The sequence below is a fragment of the Nyctereutes procyonoides genome, unplaced genomic scaffold, assembly GCF_905146905.1.
Source record: "Nyctereutes procyonoides isolate TBG_1078 unplaced genomic scaffold, NYPRO_anot_genome, whole genome shotgun sequence".
In the NCBI taxonomy this organism is placed as follows: domain Eukaryota; kingdom Metazoa; phylum Chordata; class Mammalia; order Carnivora; family Canidae; genus Nyctereutes; species Nyctereutes procyonoides.
Genome location: NW_026575051.1, coordinates 68,491,977 through 68,515,574, shown reverse-complemented (window position 1 = coordinate 68,515,574; position 23,598 = coordinate 68,491,977). Strand labels below are relative to the sequence as shown.

The 23,598-nt window shown below is 52.1% G+C and overlaps 1 long non-coding RNA gene across 1 annotated transcript; it reads right to left on the bottom strand.

Moving 5' to 3' along the window:
* Positions 1–16,861: 16,861 nt before the first annotated feature.
* Positions 16,862–23,113, bottom strand: LOC129513086 (uncharacterized). The gene is made up of 3 exons (XR_008665139.1): positions 21,883–23,113; positions 20,816–21,204; positions 16,862–19,116 (listed from the first exon to the last, which is right to left on the bottom strand). It is a non-coding gene; the product is annotated as an uncharacterized LOC129513086 (long non-coding RNA).
* Positions 23,114–23,598: the final 485 nt, after the last annotated feature.

The following is a 23,598-nucleotide window of genomic DNA, read 5'->3' as shown; positions in this document are numbered from 1 at the left end:
GAACGAGCCATGTAAACATTTGGGAAAGTGGGGCACCCGGGTGGCTCAGGTCACGATCCCGGGGTCCTGGGGTCGAGTCCCGCCTCGGGCATAGAGGGGGGACAGCGAGAACTGGGACTCTGCTCCCAGGGCACAATCCTCGCCCGGCTCACCATCCGTCTACCTCCAGGAAAGCTGGCCCTGCCTGAGTGCCCGGCTGGCCCAGCCACCACTCTGCGGGGTCCCTGACTCAGCTTCGGAGAAATCCTCGTGGCCTCGGAGTCCTAATCCTTCCTGACCAACCCCTAGTCCAGGGCGCCGGCAAATCCCGCTGTCTTTTCCTCTCTGGCTCTGGGCGTCCCTGTCCTGTTGGCCCGTCACAGCCCCAGAACAGACCCCATCCTTTCCCAGGAGGGAGTCTTCCCCCGTAGGCCTCATAGGCCTCATCCCGCTGAATCGGCCTCCCCTCGAGCCTCCCTTCCGAGCCTCCCCGCCTCAGTCACAGGCACCCCCTTCTCTTGGGGTGGCTTGTACACACCATCATCCTGATGTTGCTTTTCTTCCTTCTCGGGCTGGGATTCGGACCCCTTCCCACCTCACGGGAGCCGCAGGCGCTGAACCCTTGACCCCGAGCCCCGAGCTCTTAGCCTCCTCCCTGGGGCCCTCTCCCTTGGCCTGAACTTGTCCCCGCCCCTGTCCCAACCCTGTTCCCTAGCCGGGCCACAGGCTCCACAGGCCCAGCCATGCCCTCTGGTCAACCTGCTGGGCGACCCCACACCTGCCACAGGCCTCCTGGCTCCTCACCCCTCCGTGTCGCTGGGCCGGGCCCGCCGTGCCCCCCAGTCACCCCCCACCCCGCGCACGATGTCACGGCCCGAGGCTGGGCTTCAGCTGGTCACCGCTGAGGATGACCCCGCTCTCAGCAAGCGCTCCCAGCCCCATCCACGGCCGGGCGGAGGGGCCTCAAGACCCGGGAGGGCCCCGCACCCTGGCACCCCAGCACCCAGCACCCTGGCACCCCAGCACCCCGGCACCCCGGCCGCGCGCAGCTCAAGAGCACAGCAAAACACATGAATTAAAAAACAAATAAAGCGCAGGATCTCTGCTCTGAAGAAGTGGGTGCGAGTGGGTGGGGGGCAAGCGGGGTGGGGGGGTGGGGGGGTCTTCCTGGGCCCTGCCCTGCACCCAAGGCCCCTCTCCCCCGAACCCGAACCCGGAGCCGCCTCCCTCCCCCGCTCCCCTTCTCCCCCACACCCCGGGCCTCCAGCCCCCCCTCCTCCCTCTCCCCCCCACCCCTGGCCCCAAGCCCGCCCCCCTGGCCCCTCCCCTCTCCCCCGCACCCCTGCACCCTCGGGCCCGCCCCGCTCCTCCGCACCCCTGCACCCCCGGGGCCCGCCCCTCTCCCCCGCACCCCTGCACCCCCGGGCCCGCCCCTCTCCCCCGCACCCCTGCACCCTCGGGCCCGCCCCGCTCCTCCGCACCCCTGCACTCCGGGGCCCGTCCCTCCCCCCCAGCCCCCTCCCCCCTCCCCCCCCCCCCGCACCCCGGGGCCCGCGGCGAGCTCTCCGGGTTAAGCCCCAAAGGCAACCGAGAAGCCTTTGGAAACCAGATTCCTCTTGGAGGAAACCGGCCGGAGGGAAGAGCAAAACCGCAGAGCCCAGCAGCGGGCAGCGGCGGGGGGAGGGGCGGCGGGGGGAGGGGCGGGGGAGGGGCGGGGGAGGGGAGGGGCCCAGCCGCCCGCGCCGACCGCGGGACCCGGGAAGGCCGCTCTCGCCTTTGTTCCCCGAATTCCCGAGGAATCCCCGCCGCCTGCAGTCCCCGGGCCGCGCGCTAGAGGTCGCTGCCGTCACGCTCCGACCGCGCGGGGGTGGGGGGGTCCTCAGGGCTCCGCCGGGGGCTGCAGCCGGGCCTGCCGGGCCACGCCCCCGCCCGGAGGTCAGGCGTGTCGGGATGCGTCCACCTGCAGCCCCTGTGCCCTCCGTCACGGGGGGGGGGCACCACCGAGGGTGCCTCCAATGAATTAGCCCGTTTCAAAAGCGCCGCATAGTGTGTGACGCTGCAAACGCTCCCTATTCCCGCGCCTCCCCCTCCTGGGCTCCCCGCTGCATCTCTTCTTTCCGGGGGGACCTACCTGCGAGCGACTGGGGGGAGGTGCAATGAGGGGGACTTGAGTGCAGGCCAGGGTTTGCACACGGGCCACACCTGCGGCCGGCCACGGCCCTGTCGCCCCTGGGTTCGGGTCCCTCCCCGCTGGGTCTGTGCCCAGAAGGTAAAAGGCAGAGCCGATAACCCAGGAAGGCACTGCCGCCCCGGGGTCCCTGAAGCTGCTCCTCCAAGAGCAGTGTCCGAGGGGGCCACCTGCCTTAGGAAGCCCACCTCGGCCTGGCCAGGTCCTGCTAGTCCCCTCCTGCGGCCCCCAACCACGTTCAGCTGTCCCCCCTTCGGTCCTAACGTGGGAGATTGCAGGTCCCTCAACACAGGCCCCGCAGAGGCGAGCGACAGGCCAGAGTGGACGAAAAGTCAGCGGCAGGTTGGCTTCAAGGCAAGGCCGAAGCCTGCGCTCCCGTGGGCTGCATTTCCACCCCGGCCTTTCCTGGGGGCCCCAGGAGAAGCTGGATGGTGGCCCAGAGTCACCGCACATGCAGACGCTGCTACAAGACAACATAATTCAGTGTTGGGATCGTCAGCATCGTGGCGCAGACCCCCAAGTCTTAGGGAGATTCCTAACAGAGCCCGGGACACCGGTGTAGACCAGGGAAGACTTCTTGCTGAACAGCACGGCTTCACCCCTCCTCCTGGGGGTGGTGAAAAGGGGCCCAGAGCAGCGGGGTCGGGAAGCAGAGGGGAGCCTGGCCCAGGTGGAGGTGCTACGGCCCAGCTGGAGGGGACGGCAGGAGCCATAGGGAGGACTCTGCACCCCTCCGTTGTGGGGGTGAAATACGCATAGCGCAATAGTTACCATTTCAACCCTTTTTAAGTGTGTGGTTCAGCGGCACAGAGTAGATCCACGTTGTGGTGCCCCCGTCACTACTCTAGAACCTCTTCCTCATCTCAAGCAGACGCTCTGCGCCCCTTCAACAGTGGCCCGTGCCCCTGTCCCCGTGACCTCTAGTCTCTGTATCTGTGAATTTGCCTATTCCAGACGGGCCCCGTGGAAGTGAAACCGTGCGGTGTTTGTCCTCTGGGGACCGGTTTAAGTAGCATAATGTCCCCTAGGATCATCCATGTCGCAGCGTGGGTCCGAACTTCATTCCCTTCTGATGCTGAAGAATATTCCATTGTATGGATATATGACATTGCGCTTGTTTGTTCATCTGTAGATGGATTTTTGGGTTGTTTCCACTTTTTGGCCACTGTGAATAAGGCTGCTGTGAACACCAGTGGACAAGGATCTATCTGGGTTCCTACTTCCGGTTCTCTAGGGTATATATATCTAGGAGTGGAATTGCTGGATCAATGCAGTAATTCCATATTTAGGTTCTCGAAGAACACGCTGTTTCCCCACAGCAGCTACGCCATCTTACATTCCCACAAGCAAAGCACAGGATACCAATTTTTCCACATCCTCACCCAACACTTGTAATTTTCTGGGTTGGTTTCTTTGTTGTTGCTGTTGCTGCTTTTTCTTTTCTTTTTTTTAAATAATAGCCATCCTAATAGGCAAAGTGGTATCTCATTATGGTTTTGATTGCATTTCCCTAATGATTAGTTATTATTGGACATTTTTTCTGTGCTTATTGGCCATTTGTGTTTTCTTCAGAGAAGTGTCAAGTCCTCTGCCCACTTTTGTATCTGTGCTGCCGAAGCAAGCACACCTCTGCCCACTTTTGAACGTCCGTACACTTTTGGGGTAGTATGGCGCTTCTGTCTTGGCTTGGGCGCTTCCTAGCTGTGTGACCCAGAGCTAGTCACATAATTTCTCTCAGTTCCTTCATCCATAAGACAAAAGTAATAGTATTTACCCATAAAGGGTTGTATGGTTGAGTGGGTTTGTATGTATAACGTGCTTTGAATGATGTCATTGCAGATACTCAGTGAGCATTAGAGTCCCCGCTACACGAGGTGGCTTGGAGAGGGGAGCCGCGGAGTGCGGGGTGGTGGGGGGCAGCGGGTGCTGGTGGGGTCGGCCTCAGAGAGCCTCGAGGCTAGCCTCTATATACAACAGGAAAGGAAAGAGAGAGAAAGTTAGGCCCAAGAGTCCAGGGGCAAGAGGGGCCCTGGGAGCCACTGCTCAGAGTCCCAGTCCAGTCCTCGGACCACACTTCCTACCGACTTCCATTCCGCCCTGCGGTGTTCTGTTAGTGTCCCCACGGGATATGACTCGAAGGTCTTCAAACCACCTCGATATCCTCTCGTGGGCAGCCTGTTGACGGGCCTGCACACGTGGTCGCTTCTGAGGCTCGGGGTGGGAGGCGGCGGGAGCAGGAGGCAGTGTTACCTCCAGGATTCCCTTGAGAAGGAAAGGGAGTCCCCCCCCCCCGCCCCGTTCTCTCGGTGCTCGGGGCTGGCCACCCTTCTGTCAGCATCGCGGCTCCCACCTTTCCCTCCTACTTCCTGTGGGGGGGGACCAACGGGAGTAGAAGACTGGGGAGTAGGAGAGCCTCTCCCAGAGAGCCAGCTCCTGGGGCCTCCCTCACTTCAGACAGAGGCCGTACTGAATGGAGCCCGGCTTGCCTGTGGGTGACCCCGATTATTCTGTGCCTGCCGGCAAGTGCGACACTGCCAACTGCCTCCCGGCCCCCGTGGTGGTGGCAGGTGACACAGACTTCGGTGGACAAATGGGCACAAGATGAGCCGAGGCCACGCCGTCTGCCAGAGGCTCCCACGGCGCCTCAGAGACAGCAGGATCTGCTCACAGCAGCTTGCCAGGACCTGGGCACTCTGCATCTCTAACCCGGCCTGGGCCAGGACCTGGGCACTCTGCGTCTCTAACCCGGCCTGGGCTGCCAGGCCCTCTCCTGCTCGTCGCCCCTCAGCCCCGCTTCACCTCTGGCGAGCTGCACGGCCGCACTCACACAGTCGCCTTGCTGATGATTCACATCAAATTTCCTGTTTGGCTTCCTTTAGAGACGCATGGCTCCTGGTGCTTTTACCCATCTCCTCGAGGTGCATCCGGCCCGGCCCGAGAAGGCTTATCGCGCTTGTCAGCCGCGCAGCCACGCTTCTCCACCAACGCTACCCGGGGCAGCAGGAGAAAGCTTCGCACTTTAAAAAAGCCTTGATTATTTCTCCTTCCTTCGACTCTTCCCCCGTTTCTTCTAGGATTAATCATTGCAGGCCTTACAACCCCGGGGTCCCGGCACACCTTCCGTCATCGCGTGCCCGATGAGCAAGAAGCCCCAGCGGCCCCTGCACCAGGGCCACCCCCGGGAGGATGGGGGCAGGGGGCCCAGAGCATGCAGGGTGGCCCCCGAGGCCTGCGCTGCCATGTGGAGGAAGACGCCAGAGCTTTGGGTCGCCCAGTACACCCAGGATGATGAATGCCACCGATGTGGCTTCTACACCAGTGGTTTTCAAATTGCTCCCCGGTGGTGCCAGGAGAGAAAGAAGGGGTGGAGGACGAGGGGCAGCCAGGCTCTGGGCCCCCTCCCTTGATTCGGGGAGAGTAGCTCTGAGAAAATACAAGATTTTCTCCGGAAAAAGGGCTTCGGTGGCCCCTAACATGCAAACCCACCACCGTGCTTAAGAGGACACTGTCCTGGGTGGAAAGACCTCGGTCCCAACCTAGCTCCACAGTCTTTGGCAAAGAGTTCGAGGTCTCCCTGCCATCTCCGAAATTAAAAGACTCGGGCTAGGAGATGGTTAAGGCCCTTCCCGTCGCCCGATCTCATCTTAAATGGGCCTGATATCCCTTAGACGACCGCACCCCTCTCCAGTCACAAAGACGGAGAGCTCGGGTCCAGCGCTGCCACTCACGGCTCTGCCACCTGGGCAGGAGGAGGCTCGTCCCCTGGAATCACTGATGGCATTGACGGCCTTGCTACGTTGCTGTAGGGGTTAAAAATAATATAGAGAAGCCTCGGGGCCTGGAGGGAGCTCAGCTGGTGAAGCGTCCAACTCTTAATTTCAGCTCAGGTCGTGATCTCAGGGTCATGAGTTTGAGTGGGAGTCAGGCTGGGCGTAGAGCCTGCTTACCAGTCTTTCCCTCGGCCCCTGCCCCTCACCCTCTTCCCCTCCGTACCCCCTTACCCCTCCCTCTCATGCATGTGTGCTCGCTTTCTCCCCTCCTCCCAAAAAAACCCAAAAACATATATAGAGAACTTTTCTCAGCCCATAGTAGTTGCTCAGTGAAGGGTGGCTGTGACCTAACATGATTTTATGTGTATTCTTAGTGCTGGACATTTGACATACGGGCATCTGAGTGAATGTTCACCAAGATGTTCATACAAAGATCTTCATGGCAGCAAAATCTGTGATTAAAAAAAAATAATAAAAATAAAAAAATAAAAATAAAAAAAGAGGAGGAGGAGAACAAACAATGTGTCCATCAATCAGGAGCTGAATAAAGAAATCATGGATTTTGTGTCTCTGTATATTTGTGTTTTGTGACCATGGATAGGTTTGTTTATTGATCTGCTTTATCAAAAGCAAGATTAAAACCGACCGTTTTGTTTGTTTACCTCTTTATACTTCTCCGTGTTACTCAATATATGTTATTTTTAATGCAACATTCTGTGTTCTATGTATATATTTGCTAACTAAGTAAATATTACTATGATGAGGCTGATGATGCAGGTGATGATGGGTCACTTTCAGAGGGTGTAGGACTCTCAGGATGTCTTTGGGGTCAACTACCAACAAGGACCAGGCTCTTCAGATGGATGTCCTGTCCCCAGTCTTTTTCTCTGACCCCATCTGTTCCACTTGACGAGGTATTTGGGTCTTCCTGGGACCTTCTCCAAGTGAAATAACTCTCTGGCCCTTGTTTTTATTTATTTTTTTTTCTGTTTTGCAGCCGGAAAACTAGGAGAAAAGACAGTTTACAATTTTTACGAGGCCTCAAAATATATAACAGAAAGCTCAGCTGAAGGCCACCAGGGTTCTCTAAGGACACGGACCCAATTCTCGGATCCTCAGTGCTGGTTTCTCAGCACATGGGTTTGAGTGAAGAGGCTCTCCATCCCCCAGCGGTTGATCTGCACCACTTGCAGAGAAATGGGCCACTGTCTTCACAAATAAAGCTCAGATCTTCGAGGTTTCTGTTTTAGTCTTAAAGTCTTTTCCACACTACCTTTAAAGTAAAATATTCGTTTTTTCAGGCACATCGGCCAGTGCTAATCAAATATTTCCATCACACGGATAGAAACCTCCAGCCAGTGCTCGACTAAGGATGCAGAATTTCTGGCCTGGGAAAGAAATTCATAAGTGAGATTGTTTGGTGCCCTTTTCCCCCCTGTGAACATCCCACACACACGCACTGAATGTCATACTACTTCCTCTGGCTTCAGGGCCCCATTACACATCCTGTCATATCTGATTTCTTCTGAAGCGTGCCAAGCTCTACACAACTTTCCCTTCGCCTGCCCCTACGCCCCTCCAGCTCCCCCTACCCTCCTACAAACTCAACTTTTCTCCCTCCTCCTGTAACTATCAGGAGGAAAGTGAGCTGATTCACTAATCTAATTTATGGTATGAATGACCAATGATGACCTGATCATTTTCTCCAGGGGAAAGTGAAAGTTTTATCAGAGGCATTTGATGCAAATATTTACCCTGCAGTGATGATAAATTCTTCTTTCCCCCATCCCTCACCCAGGCCTGAATTAGATGCTGGTCCACGGTCCTATTGTCCTCGGGGCTGGTAATATCTCAGTTCGTGGGGACGAAGGCAGCTTCTTCTCTTGCGGTAGATTGTTCTCCTGTGGTCCCGACTCTTTCCTACCATGGATATCACATGTTTTTCATTTCCTTTCCTCTTTTTCTTCCTCCAGACCCCAGAGCCCAAGGGCCTTCTCTCTCTCTCTCTCTCTCTCTGTTCCATTTTTTGGGCAGCTCACAGGCATTCTTCGGCTCTTCCAGTATTTCCTCTTTCTAGCAACTGCTCTGGTCTCTGGCAGCAGATCACAGAGGGACTCCACTTTTACGAGGGGGTTCTCCCAAATGCCAATCTTTTTGCATAGCCATGCATCCCTGGCTTGGGGAGCACAGTGCCGGGAAAAGTAGCCCGGATCTGGGCGAAGGGCCTCACCCGTGGAATCGACTGCTGCCAGTTCAGGGGCCCCTCGGGCGTCTTGAGCATGGTCTTGGGAAGCATTTATTTTCCCCATCCTGCTGCCATGGTCTGCTCCCAGCATCTTCCTACAAGGACGCTGCTTCCTGCCATCTCACAGCGACTCTGGCTGCTGTTGTATTTCTCCCAGTCACAGTCTAGAGGTGGGTCCTTGTCTCACATGGTAAGCTGAAGTCCGAGACAGTTGGGCCCGCTCAGTGGCTTGGACCTGCCACGGGAACGATCTTTTCCCCTAAGTACAATGCTCATGCCCTCACGGTTTCCCTCCCCTTTGGAAGCTGGCACGAATCCCCTGGACCAGACAGAAGACACCATGGAGCGCTGGCTGTGCAGAGCATCACCCAAACAACGCACTGATCGGACAAAGCTGAGCCAGTTGCTACCGCGGTGAAGGAGAGCACTTGTCCGTGGAGTCTCATAGCCTCTCAGAGCGCGGGCGGCTAAGGAGGTCCTGAGATCTCAAAGTCTGACTTAAGATGGGGTTTTGGTGTGTGGCGTGCTCGGGGCCGAGGAAGGCTCATGATACCATCATCTAGTATGGGTGGACAAAACAAAGCAAGGATTTTGGAAGCCAAAGGTTTAGGTTATAAGCTGTCATTGAATGCTTTTTAAAGTTCAAATTAAATAAACAACTTGAGGGGCACCTGGGTGGCTCAGTCAGTTGAGTGTCAGACTCTTAATTTTGGCTCAGGTCAAAATCTCATGATCTCAGGGTCGTGGGATGGAGCCTGCAATGGGCTCCGTGCTCAGCAGGGGGTCTGCTTATCCCTTTCCCTTCCCTTCTGCTCACATGAGTGTTCTCTCTCTCTCTCTCTCCTCCCTCTCTCAAATAAATAAATAAAATCTTGTTAATTTTTTTTTAAATAAAGACTTGATACATCTATCAGGAAGTTCTCGCAATGGTCAATAAAATTGTCTGCAACTTCTGTCTCCCCGGATAAGCATTTTCTGGAATAATTAAGTTATGCATGTGATGAAGACACTAGAGTAGGAGAGTCACGTGTACACAGTAAGCTGTGTAGCGGGTTTGATTCTCTATAGCAGTAAATCCCAGAAGTACCAAGGGCACCTTCCTTACCTACGTCCCTGTACAGCCGGCCCCACGCACCGTGCGCAGAATCCGTAGGCCTAGGGGTTCCAGACCATTGCCTTTTCTCGTAGGGTTTCCTTCCTCATCCAGCTCGCCGTCTGCAAGGTAAAGGATTCCTGCTCTCATGCCCAGCTTGGTCTCATGCTCAGCCACACGCTGCCTCTCCTTGAAGCTCCTCCGGACCTCATGCAAACAGAATTCTTTTCAGCCTTCGGGACAGGCCCTGACAGGTCTGAATTCACACACACACACACACACACACACACACACTAGGGATGCAGCGTTAGCCCTTTTGCTCCACGACGTTCACAGGCAATTGAAGGTTTTGTATAAGGGGTGAAACGTAAATGTTGGGCCTGTTCTAAAGTGGCACCGCGGTGTAAAGGACCACAGAAAATAAGGCCCATCGATTACTCTCATTACTAAAGGAAATGAGGCAGAGACGGCTAGATGCGCATCAGCCTCTCTACTCCCTCTCCCATGGGACTGGGTGATCACGGATCTCAGGCGAGATACGGGCAGGGCAGAAGCAGCCTGCGTCTCAGGGTCATCAAGTGGAGAAAAGCCTGCCAGGCAGGAGATGACGATGGAGAAATAAACCCCTAGTATGTTAACCATGAAAAAAAATGTCCGGTCTATTTGTTACAGCAGCGAGTACAGGAAGTAAAGCGATAATACTCTGGCAGGGGGTCAGAAGAAAATGGTCTCTGTCGTTGTTTTGTTTTTTGTTTTATTTTAAGATTTTATTTATTTATTCATGATAGACATAGAGAGAGAGAGAGAGAGAGGCAGAGTCACAGGCAGAGGGAGAAGCAGGCTCCATGCCGGAAGCCCGACGTGGGACGCGATCCCGGGACTCCAGTATTGCACCCTGGGCCGAAGGCAGGCGCCAAAACGCTGAGCCACCCAGAGATCCCCTCTGTCATTGTTTTGAACTCAAAAACCACACCACAGTGAAGAACCCCGGGTTCAAGCCTCGGGTGACCCTGGTGGAGAGCCAGGACACATTAACTTGGCTTTGGCTATTAACCAAGTGTCAGGTATTTGTAGAATGTGTTATTAGCTGATCATCCTTTGGAAAACCAGTTTGCTTCTTGGGGAAGGTTTGGGCAGCCGCGCATAGTCTGATAGTTCCCACTGTTGCCCTGCTCAGAGAAATAAACTGAGATTCCTCTTTTTTTTTTTTTAAGATTTATTTATTTACTTGAGAGAAAGAGAGAGAGAGAGAAAACACACAGGTGGGGGATGGAGGAGGGAGAGGGAGAGAAGCCGACTCCGAGCTGTGAGCAGAGCCCGACGCGGGGCTGGATCCCACAACCCTGACATCATGACCTGAGCCCAAATCAAGAGTCAGATGCTTAACCAATGGAGCTACACAGGTGCCCCCAAATTGAGATTATTCTAATTTAAGTATTTCAAATGGGTAGAAAAGTAGGGTCCAAGTCATATTCGAGCCAGAATCTTCTCAATAGCTAGGTCATTCTCCCTGGAGTTCAGTTTGCTCAGAATCCAGAGAAAACCTTCTCCTAGGACCCTTCCAGATAACCTCATGGACTGGAAGTACTCACACCCTCGTGACAAAGGAGTCCTCGCTTTCAGGGACTGTCCTGCAACTTTGCCTCCCAATTTTGAACACCTAAATGTAGGTGTTCAGGCTGAGTCACTCCCCCACCCAAAAAAAAAAAATAAAATAAAATAAAATAAAACCTTACAAGGATAGGCAAGAGCCCTCTTTTCCCCATGTTTCTATCATGTTATAGAGAAGGACATAATGTTGACCAGGGTTCGAATCCACACTAGTTTGCCTGGGATAACAACTGTAAGAGGGCTTAGCCAAGTCGGGTTGAGGTGGGGCCCGGTTCAAAATCACTGCTGTGTGCACCAACCCCGAGCGGCGTGCATTCTGACTCCGTCACTGCAAACATATAATCCTGGAAAGGATTCACCCACCTTCTCCACCTACCCCACCATTTTCTGTAACATAAAATTGATAAAATCGGGCAATTTCATGCAAGAGAGGTAGTTAATAGGTAGTGGAGGATTACAGACTATCATAGGAAACACAGAACAAGATATGTAAACATGACGTACAGGCTCATTAGCCTCAACGCCGGGACATTTCCTCCTATGTCAAGGTATAAAGAGTCCAGTGGATTCAAAAAAAAAAAAAATCTTTCTTTTTTTTAATTTTCCTTTCTTAGTAAAACTTTTACAGTGGGCAACAAACATGGCACTTGGCTCCTCCATTTGGAGTACAAAAGGATTCCGCGGGCAACAACGTTATTAGAAGAAGCCATCCAGCTCATACTTGTCCATTCACTCGTGAGAGCGTGAGAGCTGTTGAGCAAACTGGTTTTGTGACATTCTCGTGTGAGGAGGTCACACGGCCACCTTCAGCCCATTTCCACGTGTGAGTCCTGGCTTTGCTCGAGTTCTTTGTGGCCAAGGCTCACGTGAAAGCATTGGAAGGGTTGGCCCTCGGAGGTTTGGCGTGGAGTGAGAAGTTGACTTCAGGGCCAGGAGGCCTTGGAGACCTGGCCGACTCAGCAGTAGGCGCTGTTTTTTGTAGTTCTTCAACACTATGGGCATGAAAAATGCCACGTAAAATAAGACCCTAAGGAACGGCACCCGATGGAACCATCAAAGCAACTGAAATCATCATTAAAAGCTCTTGTCTTCAACGGTCAACTTTAGTTGGTTGGTTCTACCTCTTAACTTCTCGGTAGCACCTGAGGAGCATAGGGAATGCTTTTGGATTTTATTATTTCTGATAACATGAGATTTAAAAATGAGCAATTGTATCAATATTTGGTTTACATGTACTTTTTGTTTTAAAGTTTCCAAGTAAAAATATCACAGAAATTTAGACTGCCCGAGGGCTTATGAAGTCAGTGACGCGAGTGTCACCTCGAACAGAATTTATGGTATTGTCCTCTCACCCTCCTGGGCTATGGTGTTGTCTCCTCACCTCCTGAGCTGTGATACTGTCTCCTCACCTCCTGGGCTGTGGTGTTGCCCCCTCACCTCGGGAGCTGTGATGCTGTCTCCTCACCTCCTGGGCTGTGGTGGTGTTCTCTCACTTCCCGAACTATGGTACGGACCCCTCATCTTCTGAGCGGTGGTGGTGTCCCCTCACCTCCACAGCTGTGCTGTTGGCCTCTCACCTCCTAGGCTGGGGTGTGAGGAACAGCTCTTGCAGCATGGTTGCCTGCCCTCCAAGAGTGGCAGCTGTACAATGAGAAAAAGTGGCTGTCCCTGAGATTTGTTTCGGTTTGAGAAATAGAGACCCACTGAAGCCAAGTCAGATAAACAAGACCGAGTAGAGGAACACACAGGAATTGAAGAAGACATTCGACTTCCAAGGACATCCACGCACAGAAAGTATAGCTGAGCTAGGTCTTGAAAACACTACGGGGTGGTCCTGGCTTCGAGGATGCTCAGTCTAAACCCAGAGGTAGAAATTCAGAGATCTTCAGTCCAAAAGCTCCAAGATCTGCCAAAACTTGTGTCTACTCATGTCACTGCTCTGCCCCAAATTCTCCAGTGGCTCCCCATCTCGCTCCTAGTAAAAGACTGGATTCTTACATGACCCAGAGATCCTATGTGATGTGCACCCCCGCTCCCCCAGTCCCAGCAGTGTGGCCATGCTGGCCATGCTCTCTACCCTGTGCTCCTTTAACACTGCAGGAACACCCCTGTCTCAGGGGTATTGCACTTGCTGTTCCCTCTGCCTGGAGTGCTCATCCCCAGCGATGCTTTTATCACTCCTGTTAGGTCTTTGCTCAGATGCCTTCCCAGTGAAGTCATCCCTCTGTCTCAAACTGTAAGGCCACCTCACCCCAACACTTCCAAGTCAACTTCCCTGGATTCTTTTTAAAATTTTAAAATCTTTTTAAAATTCTTTTTTAAAAAGATTTATTTATTCATGACAGACAGAGAGAGAGAGAGAGAGGCAGTGACACAGGCAGAGAGAGAAGCAGGCTCCATGCAGGGAGCCCGATTTGGGACTTGATCCCAGAACCCTCAGGATCACGACCCAAGCCGAAGACAGATGCTCAACCACTGAGCCACCCAGGTGCCCCTTAAAATTCTTTAAAGAATTTTGAACATACCCAAAATGGTACAATGAACCTCCTTCTAGTCATCATTGATCAGATGTTAACATTTCACTGATCTTGTGTCCTCTGTTCCCCTTCCTTTTTTTTTTCCTGCGTTATTGCTAAACCTCCCAGCATTAATCACTATCTAATACACATTTCTTATTTTTCTTGGTGATTTCATGCCTCCCCACCAGGATGCCAGCTCCATGAGGGCTGGGATTTTTCCTACTTTGTCCACCAGCACCCGCAAGAGCACCTGATGTAGGGTAGGTACTCATTAACAATGGCCCAATGAAGCAATGGAGCACTTAACCACAATGCTGCCTGCTTTCTTCCCCCACGGCCTCCCCCACCATCTGACCTGCACAGCCGAGAAGGCCCCAAGCACCCCTACTCTGACTCCACCCAGTGACTGTCAGCCGTGGCACCTACTTATTCCCATCCCAGACTCTCAACAAGTCCCTGGTTCACATTCACAAGAGGCAAAACCAGATTGGCCCAGTTCTCTGTGGGCGTGCCACGTCACAGTATTGTGGCAAGTCCATGAATTAACTTCCCCGGTGTCCTCTTGCCACCGTCTGGTACAGAAGTGGGTTCCCAACAGGGGCCATCGACGGGACACTGCCCTGGAAAGGGGTATGAGTAACTGACATCCTTCTTTCACCACACAAACAGTTTTCAGCAAATTTGATGAGATTAGGCTACGTTCCTTTTTGGGTGGGTGGGTAACTCTCTCGGGCAGCCTCTACTCACTCTAGCCGTCTTGGAGTTATTGTGCATTCCACAGAGGAGATATTTTTTCCAGGCTCCACCTGTGAGGTAGAAAAGAATGCACAAGGAATGGCTCACCTCAATTCAATATCCCTCCTCCACCACTGGTTGTCAACGAGAAAAGCCCTTTGGGCACCAGACGCTCTCCAATTAGGCCTTCAATAAAAGCCAGGAGGTGTTGCCAGCCATGATGACAAGCTAGGAACCTGAAGGACCAGTAATATGCTGGCACCCCAGCAACCACAACTAGGATCGCTTGGCAGATGCTTCTTGCCAACGGTGTTTCCAGTCTACCTGCCAAGGGTGTGGCTTCCTCCTCGGCCAGCTCTGACTGTAAACCCAGCACTGACCAGGCAAGGGTAGATCCAGAAGCAACCATCACCACGTCAGAGCATGTCCCAGGGCTGTTGCATTCTTTTCAGTAAAAACTGCTCATTTTCACTGGGGCTGGGTGTCCGGGGCAGCTCTGCATCACCCGGCTGCCACTCATGACGATGTATGTTCAAGGCCGCCTTGTTTTCAGTCATCTTATAAGGTTGTGGAGAGTCAGTCCCGACCAAGATTCGAATTTTTAAAATTAACAGTGTTTCCTCCTTTGGCTGTTGGATATTGACTGAGGCCTCACCTGAGCATATCCTTTTTCTAGATTCTTTCAAGAGCAGGATTGATCCTTACCTGGCGCAGTCTGATACAGTCATCCTGGGGCTGGAGTACTGGGATCCTTCCACACAACTTGGTGAATAGACAAAACCCCAGACATCCCCACTCTGAAGTCTCCCACCATCTCCGCTGGCTCCTGCTCTGAGTCCTCTGGATCTTGGCCCAGAAAGTAAAGGCTGGATGCCGGCCCAGCAGGGACCACGGTATCCACCGGGGTGGGTCGGCACCCGTGCTCTACTCGTTGTTAAATTGTTTGAATATCACCCCTGCTTCTAAGTTAAAGGCAAGAACAACCACCGCCCCTCATTTCAGACATTTTCATTCTTGCTAATTTATAGGGAAGGCTGCAGTGGGGTTGGGATTGGATCAAGGTCCTAATCCTGCAGAGACAGGGCAGCCCGAAACAGGAATAATCGTTCAAGCGGGGATGCCGTAAGCACGTCCCTCCATTGTGGGCCCCTCTCCGCCAGATCGATACCCACGTAGGATACAGATATTTGTGTGGTTTGTGCTCCGCTGGATATCCCGGCGCCCAGGACAGCGCTTGGCACACAGAAGGTGCTCAATAAATCGACGCAGCTCTTGAATGAAGACACGAACTCCCTGCTCTGATGGCCTCATTGTGGCCTAACGTGATGAACTTAGGTGCATCTAAAGCTTCTTGGGACATCCCCGTCTTGACCTTTTTCCTTACTGATTTAACCTCTTCCTACATCGAGGCCCACAGGGGACGCACCTATCCATTGTGCGTGTCACCGTGCAATGTGACATCTGCGGCATGTTCCTCTGTGGTCGAAAGCGATTCTGGTTTGTCCAAGACCCTTGGATTTTCACGTCCAGAACACGAGCCTTGCACACGACATCGGCGGGGCAGTTCAGCAGAAGGCGCTCGGGGCTCTGGGGCAGCCCAGGCGCGACAGGGGAGCAGGCGGCGCTGGCTGCGTGGCCCATGGCCCCAGGGCGGTGCAGGGCCGGCGGCAGGGGGGGTAGGCCACAGGCCTGGGGGGCGGCCCGGGAAGCGGCCAGCAGCCTCCAAGGGGTGCGGGGGAAGCAGCAGTCTCTAGGGAAAACTTGAAAGAGGTGACAGTCGAGAATCAGCCCTCTTCCCTGTCCACCGCCGCCGGATGAAGTGCCAGCCTCTGAACACACGTCCCACTTGCAAATCCACATTTCCCCCGTGACTGTGGCTGGGGATCGACGTGGCTCCCCACACGCAGCACAGATGGCGAGTTTGCCCTGCAGGTGACATGAGTCATGCGTCACGATGATCCCGGGCTGGCAAGCCCTTTCATCCCGGCATTGCCACGCAGTGCCCGCACTTTAATTAACACCCCAGACAGAGAAGCGAGGGTCCTTATCGCTGCGTCAAGGTGGGGGGAACCGGGGCACCGGAGGCTGCGACCTGCAGGCCAAGGCTGAGTCCGTGGGAGAGCAAGAGATCAGTCCCCGGCTCCAGCTGCCCAGGCCCCGGCCTGGCCTCCCCGGCCGCGGCCTCGCTCCCCGGAGGCCTCCCCCTCATCCATGGCTGTCAGGGCTGTCGGCCCAGGAGGGCGGAGGACACGAAGGAATGGCCCGGCGCCCATCTGACGGCATCTAGGACCTGAGACACGGTCAAGAATCTGGGCCTGACCTGGAAGTTTTCTCCCAGGAATGTTGGACCACAAGCTTTCCAGAAGCTTCTCTCTGTTCTCAGAGCACTCTCAGTCCGCACCTCCCTTTTCACATTTAATTGTTCTTGGTGACCGTGTGAATGATTTTAGCCTCCGTCCTTTGTGCCCCGTCACTCGGCTTGCAACCAACCCCTTTCTTTCCTCTCTTGCTTCCACAATACCTGCCTTGCCTCCTCCGCAAACCACCCCCCGACCCACACCCCTTGGCCTAGAAGGCCTGGCCCTTGGCTCACCTTCTCTTAGGGAATCTTTCTGGCGTGTTCTAGAGAAGGAAGCTGGGAACCCATTCCACTAGAAACTAGGTTTCAGGGCAGAGGACGTTACACCGCGTAAAGGAGACACCTACATGTCTAGGCAAGTATCCAGATTGGGAGTAGGTTTCCCAGATACGGCACAAAGGACTGTTTGGGGTTTTTTTGTTTTGTTTTGTTTTGTTTTAATATTTTACTTATTTATTCATGAGACACACACAGAGAGGCAGAGACACAGCAGAGGGAGAGGCAGGCTCCCTGCAAGGAGCCAGATGTGGGAATCGATCCCAGGACCCCAGGGTCACACCCTGAGCCAGAGGCAGATGCTCAACTGCGGAGCCACCCAGGCGTCCTTGTTTTTGTATTTTTCCTGAAGGAGAAACACAAGGAAGTAGAGGACTGACAAGTTTTCAGTTAAGAGGTGGTGTGGTACAGTGGCTAAGAGGATGGGTTACACGGAGCCCAAAGGCAGCCAGCCCTGGCTGAAGCGCACACACCAGCCATGTGACGGAAGCACCTCTCTTCATTGCTTGGTGCTTCAGTTTTCGCTCTTGTGTAAATGGGTAAAGTGGTCCCTGTCCTCACGATTATTGTGAGAAGTCAATGACTTGAGGCCTCGAAAGTTCCTAGAACAGTGTCTAGTCCTTAATAACTGTTAGAATCCAGCAAACATTTCACTCAACAGTTACTCAATGCCAAACGCTGTGCTAAGTCCAGGAGCAGGCCCTCCAGGGGCTCCAGTGGAGGAAATAGATGGATAGATACCCATAGTACGCTGTGGTCGATCATGCCAGGGATGGGGATACGCACAGGGCACTCTGAGTCTGCCTTTGTGTGAATTAGGAAATAATTCCAGCTCTAAAGGCACATGCAAGGCAGTGAACTTGGGTTGGAAATCGGAACTTACTTCCTCAGCCGGGCAACATTATGCCGTGAAACTCCGGCACTAGTGTAGAGGATGCCATTGCAGAACAGCATCCAACCCACCCTGGTAAAGAAGATGGATGGGTCAGAGATGGGTGAGGATTGAGAGGTGATGGCTGAATTTATCTTGATTGGGGATTCATTCATCAAAATGGATGGGGGGTCTGAAGCGGCGTTCTAGCAAAGACAACACCATGAGCAAAAGCAAAGAGGGTGTTAGGAGCACATTATATGTAGAGAAATACAAATAATTTGGTGCTGCCTCGAGCAGGGGGCAGGGAATGGCAGTCAGTGTGCTGGGCAAGGGCCGGGCAGTGGGCAGGTCCACCGTGTGAATAGCAGCCCACCACATCCGAGAGAAGATGGCCAGAGATCTAATTCTTTACACTGACTCTGAGTTGCTGACTTGGGCATGGTCTCCTCTTTCCTCCTCTTTCCTGTTCCACTCTGGGATTTCAGTGGGCAGTGCTGAGAGCTGGCATCCTGAGGATCAGTGATCTAACAACTTTGGGCTCCCATCCCTTCTGATCATCAAGATTAGACAGGGACCCTGTGTCAAAAGGGAGTCTTTCTAATTTGTCAAGGAACGCTAACTGAAAGGTTGAATTATTTGTACCCTCTCTCCTCTACAACTTCCTCTGAAACCCCACGGGAGCCTCCCTCAAAGCACTTAAACAAAAGAAGAAATGGACATACTCTGAATACAGAAATGAGAGAAACATGACCTGAGTTTTTAATCTATTAGATACGAGCAATGTTAAATGGATAAACCAAACTACCAGATGACCTGAAAAGTGCTAGTATAGAAAAATGGGGAAAGCGAATGGAAATCACAGGACCACCTTGGCGGGAAGAGTTGGAGGAGGCTTGACATAAGAGAAGGTTTTTAAGCAGACTCTTGGAGGCTGATTCAGAATTTCTTAGAGAACGAGAAGAACAATGCAGACAGAAGACAGCACAGGGTTGTGAAAGAGTCTGGTGTTTCAGGAAACAACTCATTCCATCAGAATGACTGTGGTGAAGGGTTGGAGGCACAGAATCACGGGAGCTGAGTACAGGAACTAGACGGTGATGCATTTTGGATTACACGGTCAGCTTTGTTTTTTAGACAAATATTTTTGGTGGTACGATAAAGGACAAAGTGGAATGCAGGGTAAAGAGAAGCTGGAATTGCACAGATGAAACCATTGCAATCCCCAAGGTGAACGATGGTAATGCTCTGATCTAAGATAATGAAGTGGGGACCTTTATGAGATGAGATTCGCTGGCTTTGTGACTGACTGGCTGCGGAAATACAAAAAAGAGAAAGATTTCAAGAATTACTGAAATTTCCGGAGCTTCTGGGTGGCTCGTTGAGTATCCAACCCTTGATGTCAGCTCAGATCTTGATCTCAAGGTTGTGAGTTCAAGGCCTGCACTGGGATCCAGCTGGGTGTAGATCCTATTTAAAAAAAAAAAAAGGATTAAGAATACTTGAGGCAAAAAAAAAAAAAAAAGAATACTTGAGGCAGAGAAAGGGTTCCATTGAGATGTATTCATTTTGACGTGACTTAGGACAATCCAGTTGGAAGTGTCCAGGTGGTCTTTGGAAATGTTTGTCTAAGCTTAGGAGAAAGATCGGGGCTAGGAATGGGGATATGGAAATTGTTATGGGTTGAACCATATGAAATCACTAACATTTGATCACATTTTACCTACAAGAATGGCAATTTTATGTGGGAGAACATTTCATATGGAAAATATGCTGAGAGAGATGAGTACCAAGGGTAGGATCTTATCTGGAAACGCTGATTTCTGACCTTGGACAGAGAAGGAGAAATGGTGAAGATACTGCACAGAATCGGTGGAAGATAGAGACGCAGGGGAAATTCAAGAGGGAGTAATGGTACAGGAGCCGGAGGAGTGCTTATCAAAAACGAGTGGGTGTTTGAGAGCTTCCAGGGCTGCAGAGGACCAAGTGGGAGGACAGAAACAGGACTCTGCACCTGGCAGGTGGGAGGTGACTGCAACCCCAGCAAGAATTTCAGCAGAGGTGGGACAAGAGCTCGACTGTAAGAGGCTGAAAAAAAGAGAAGGCTGACCACGAGGTTTCATTTGCTTGAGTGTTTTGTCTTGAAAGGTTTGGGGAGTTTTGCATCTATTTATGTATCAAAGGGAGAAGCCAAAGAACAGAAAGCAATTGAAGATATAAGACAGAAGGAGTGAATAATCACCAGAACCAAGTCCGGAAGGAGGCAAAGGGGTAGGCTTGCATGCACAGGAGAAGAGGTGTGCCCCGGTGGGAGGGCCGAGGCTCACCCTGAAAGCAGGGTTAAGTCCCTAACCATCGTATGCCCTTCCAGGCACGCACTCTGACAGATCACACTTGTTAGGGCTATTCTGTTGCCAGGGGACAGAAATCCTTCTCCAAGAGAAAGATGGCAAACTTTCTAATTACCAGTGCTTCTTCCCAGAGACGGCCCGAATGCCGGTGAGGTGTTCTTGGGCACGCCCACCTTGCAGCCTGCGGCCTCCCAGCTAAGCCTATGAGCCCGCCCTCCCAAGGGGAGCCCTCCCTCAGAAAGGCCTCCAGAACAGTCCAAACAGGTGCTTGGCGGGCACAGAAAGAGGGCGTCAGTATTTACTCTGACTGTCAGTCTCCAAGGAGATATTTCCAGAAGGAAGACATTTCTTCGGGCTCTGGAATTAATGGTCCTGATGCCTATCACTGAGGAGAGTTGGGGCAAAGGCCTTCCCTTTGGTTCTAGTTTCTGACATAACCAAGAGGAGAAATTCATTGCCTCGGACAGCTAGTATTTGCTTAATGATGCGTCCCAAACATAGATGTTGCCTTAAAATTCCCAGCTGATCTTGTCCTAGTTCTCGTCACTCAGAGGCCAAAGTGCTGGGATTCCATGGGATTCGTCCCATCAGAATGGTAGGAAAAACAGGATCAAGAACACAAGTCTCCTCATCCAGAGAAGTTAATAAGTGAAAGACCCACAAGTCCACTCCTCTAACAATTAGGTGGAGCCTAAGCTGCCACCTGAGCTGCCGGTAGACCTGGGTGCGTGGGGAATGTGACCTACTGGCCACAGAGGAGACCAGGTGAGAGACCAGGGAGGTTCCCACCCAACCTCTCATACCCACATTGCACTTACAGGTATCCAACGTGTAGCTCCGTGTCTGGTTCAAGGGCTCTGTCTGTCATAAGAGATGCTCAGTAAATACGTCTCTAACGAATGAGCGAGTGAACGAACGGTGCTGTCAAGTCACCACAACTATTCATCCAAACACAAGAGAGTTTGGAGTGTCTTGGTGCTTCTGCGTGCCCAGGGAGAAAATGAGGCAGGTCCTTTGGAAAGATATCTTATTACTGGTCCCTAATCTAAAATGGTGAAGTCAGTTTCTTGAGAAGAGACCACAGATCTTCCGTGGGTTGTGCGCGTGTGTGTGCGCACGTAGACATACATAGATACACAGGAGCACACACAACGGGGAATGTAGGCATCGGTAAGACCGTAGCCTGGAGTAAGATGACCTTGTCACCCTGGAAGATGACAAGAACATGGACACCATTTGCACGTAGTAGCATCAAGAGGATTTGTACTAGTCTTTTGAAATAAATAAAACAACAATAAAACCAGTATCCCAAGAAATTCTGAATTTAGCTCCTGCCTTTTGTTCCGTTCGATTCCCTCTTTTTTGTCCCCCTATAATCTTCCACGTGTTTCTTATACTGTGAAGTGATTTTGTTACTATGGAAACCACAGGGCTTGCATAAAGCTCAGATATGATGTCAACTGATAAAATGATTTAAAAATTTGTCCCATGGCTTGATAAAAAGCATTTGGAGGAATCGCCACACCCCATGTAGTGATGCGCCTATCTAAAACACAACTCTGGGAATATGCCTTTTTTAAAAACAGGGATGGGCAATGAGGTGGGCAAGATAATGATGAATGAAGAAATATCCCAGGATGCTGCTCTGAATGAAAATAAAGAGCTTGGTTAGGAAATTCCAGGTTTATAAAATCATGGTAATTATGAGTTATAGCACACAGAGTTTATTCCTCACACGCGAAGCCTTGCCTTGTTTGTAAAGCACTTAAGCCCTAGCTTTTTAAAAGAGCTCTCCCAGAAATATTCGAGAACAGCACGTCAACCATTTAAGGGGGATTTTTTTTAAGTGACTCCTTGCCTGGGGGCAAAAGATAAAGCAACTCACCTCCTGGGGTCCTCTTTAGGCCAGTGAAAGTCTAATTCTCCCACTGGAGATCTTGCTCTGTTTCTCAGGCCAAGTGTTGCCTCCAGACGAACACATATGTTTCTGATGTCATCTTCTGGCCTTGAATCTGTACATGATTCAGTGATCGTGGAATCTGCCCTAATACTCTGAAATCACTCATTACACTGATAACCAAATGGAGCCTGGGAACCCACACCAAAAATCCACCTAGCTGACTTGAGGAAAAGCCTACAGAGCCGTGAGAGCTGTTAGACAGGAAAGACGGAACAAGCCGAATGGAAGGCAAGCCGCTCGGCTCCCTGGCCTCCCACCCTCCTCCTCGGCTCCCCTTCTCTCTGCCAAGTACTTGCAAGTATATCATCACAACAACACTCCGGAGAACATTCTTGTTGGGTAATAAGAAAGCATAATTATATGCTTCAGAGCGGCTGAGGTTTTCTCCTATTTTCAAAACAATGAATATCCTGTGGAAAGATAGCGCCGCTCATGAATAAGCCCAGATTCCTTCCCTTGAACACACACACACACACACACACACACACACACACACACACACGGTGGTTTGGAGGGGAGACCAGAGGGCAGCCCTAGGAACGTCTTCATTCCTTGGACAACCCCTCCACGCTGTTCTGCGGGGTCCCAGGAGCAAAGCCTCTCCGTAAACATGATCCAAAGTGGGCCGCCCTCAAAACTGAAGTCACATAGTCTCCCTCTCTCCTACCTATTCTCTGTCCCCCTCTCCCCTCATACCCGCAGGCTGTCCACTGCTGAGAGAGACGGAATGGTTCCTAAGGCCACACTGTACCAAGCTCAAGACTGACTTCCACAAAGCATCACACGTTCCTTCAGGTATGCGTGTCTCTCACCCCAAGTGTGATCAAGGAAGAGGTGGGAAGAGTCCCCCTGAGTTACACAATTCTTTCTGGGTGTGGAACCCGAGTTGAAGCTCCGTGAGTGTGCAGTAACATATGGTTTCCAGAGGCAGAGGTTCTTCCCTGCGATTATCACACCAACATTCTTCAAAGTCCAGCAGAAAGTGCTGGAGAGTAGTGGTGGCTGGGCGGAGGAAACCAACATGAGCATTTAGGAAGCGCCAATCCTTCTGACACTTGTGTCTACTGAGTAGTGACATCTGATTCCACAGGTATGAAAACCTACACCCAAAGACAGTCGTAGAAATGCGTAGCTCGGAGTCCTTGCTCACACTGGGCTTCCCGGAGCCCAGACTATTGTGTTGCTACTTAACCGGGCTGTCATTCAGAGAAGTCCGTGTTGCTTCTAAAATATCATGCGAGTGTGATTATTTGTAACACGGCCCACTCACTTCCATTAAAACATGCTTTCAAGGAGAGAGCATCATGCTGTTGCTTTTACAAGGCTTGGGTCACATTCTTTTGACCATAACAGACTCTGTCCCGTGGAAATGAGAATGGTCCATAGCTGTCAAAAAATGTTGTCCCACAAGAGGAGGCAAAGCATTCTGGGGCTCACACCACCTCTCGTCACTGCCCCGCACTCCACCAGAGCCTCAGGGAGAGTCTGGGGCCAACACTGAGGATCAGATTCCTTTCACTTTGGTGGTGGTTTGGGAAATATGACTTTTCTCCCGAGAAATCCGTTATTTGGCAGTAAATACTAAATGGAGGGGGCTGAGTCACGTTTCCTCATCCAGCTTTGTATTTTGCTTCCTAGGCA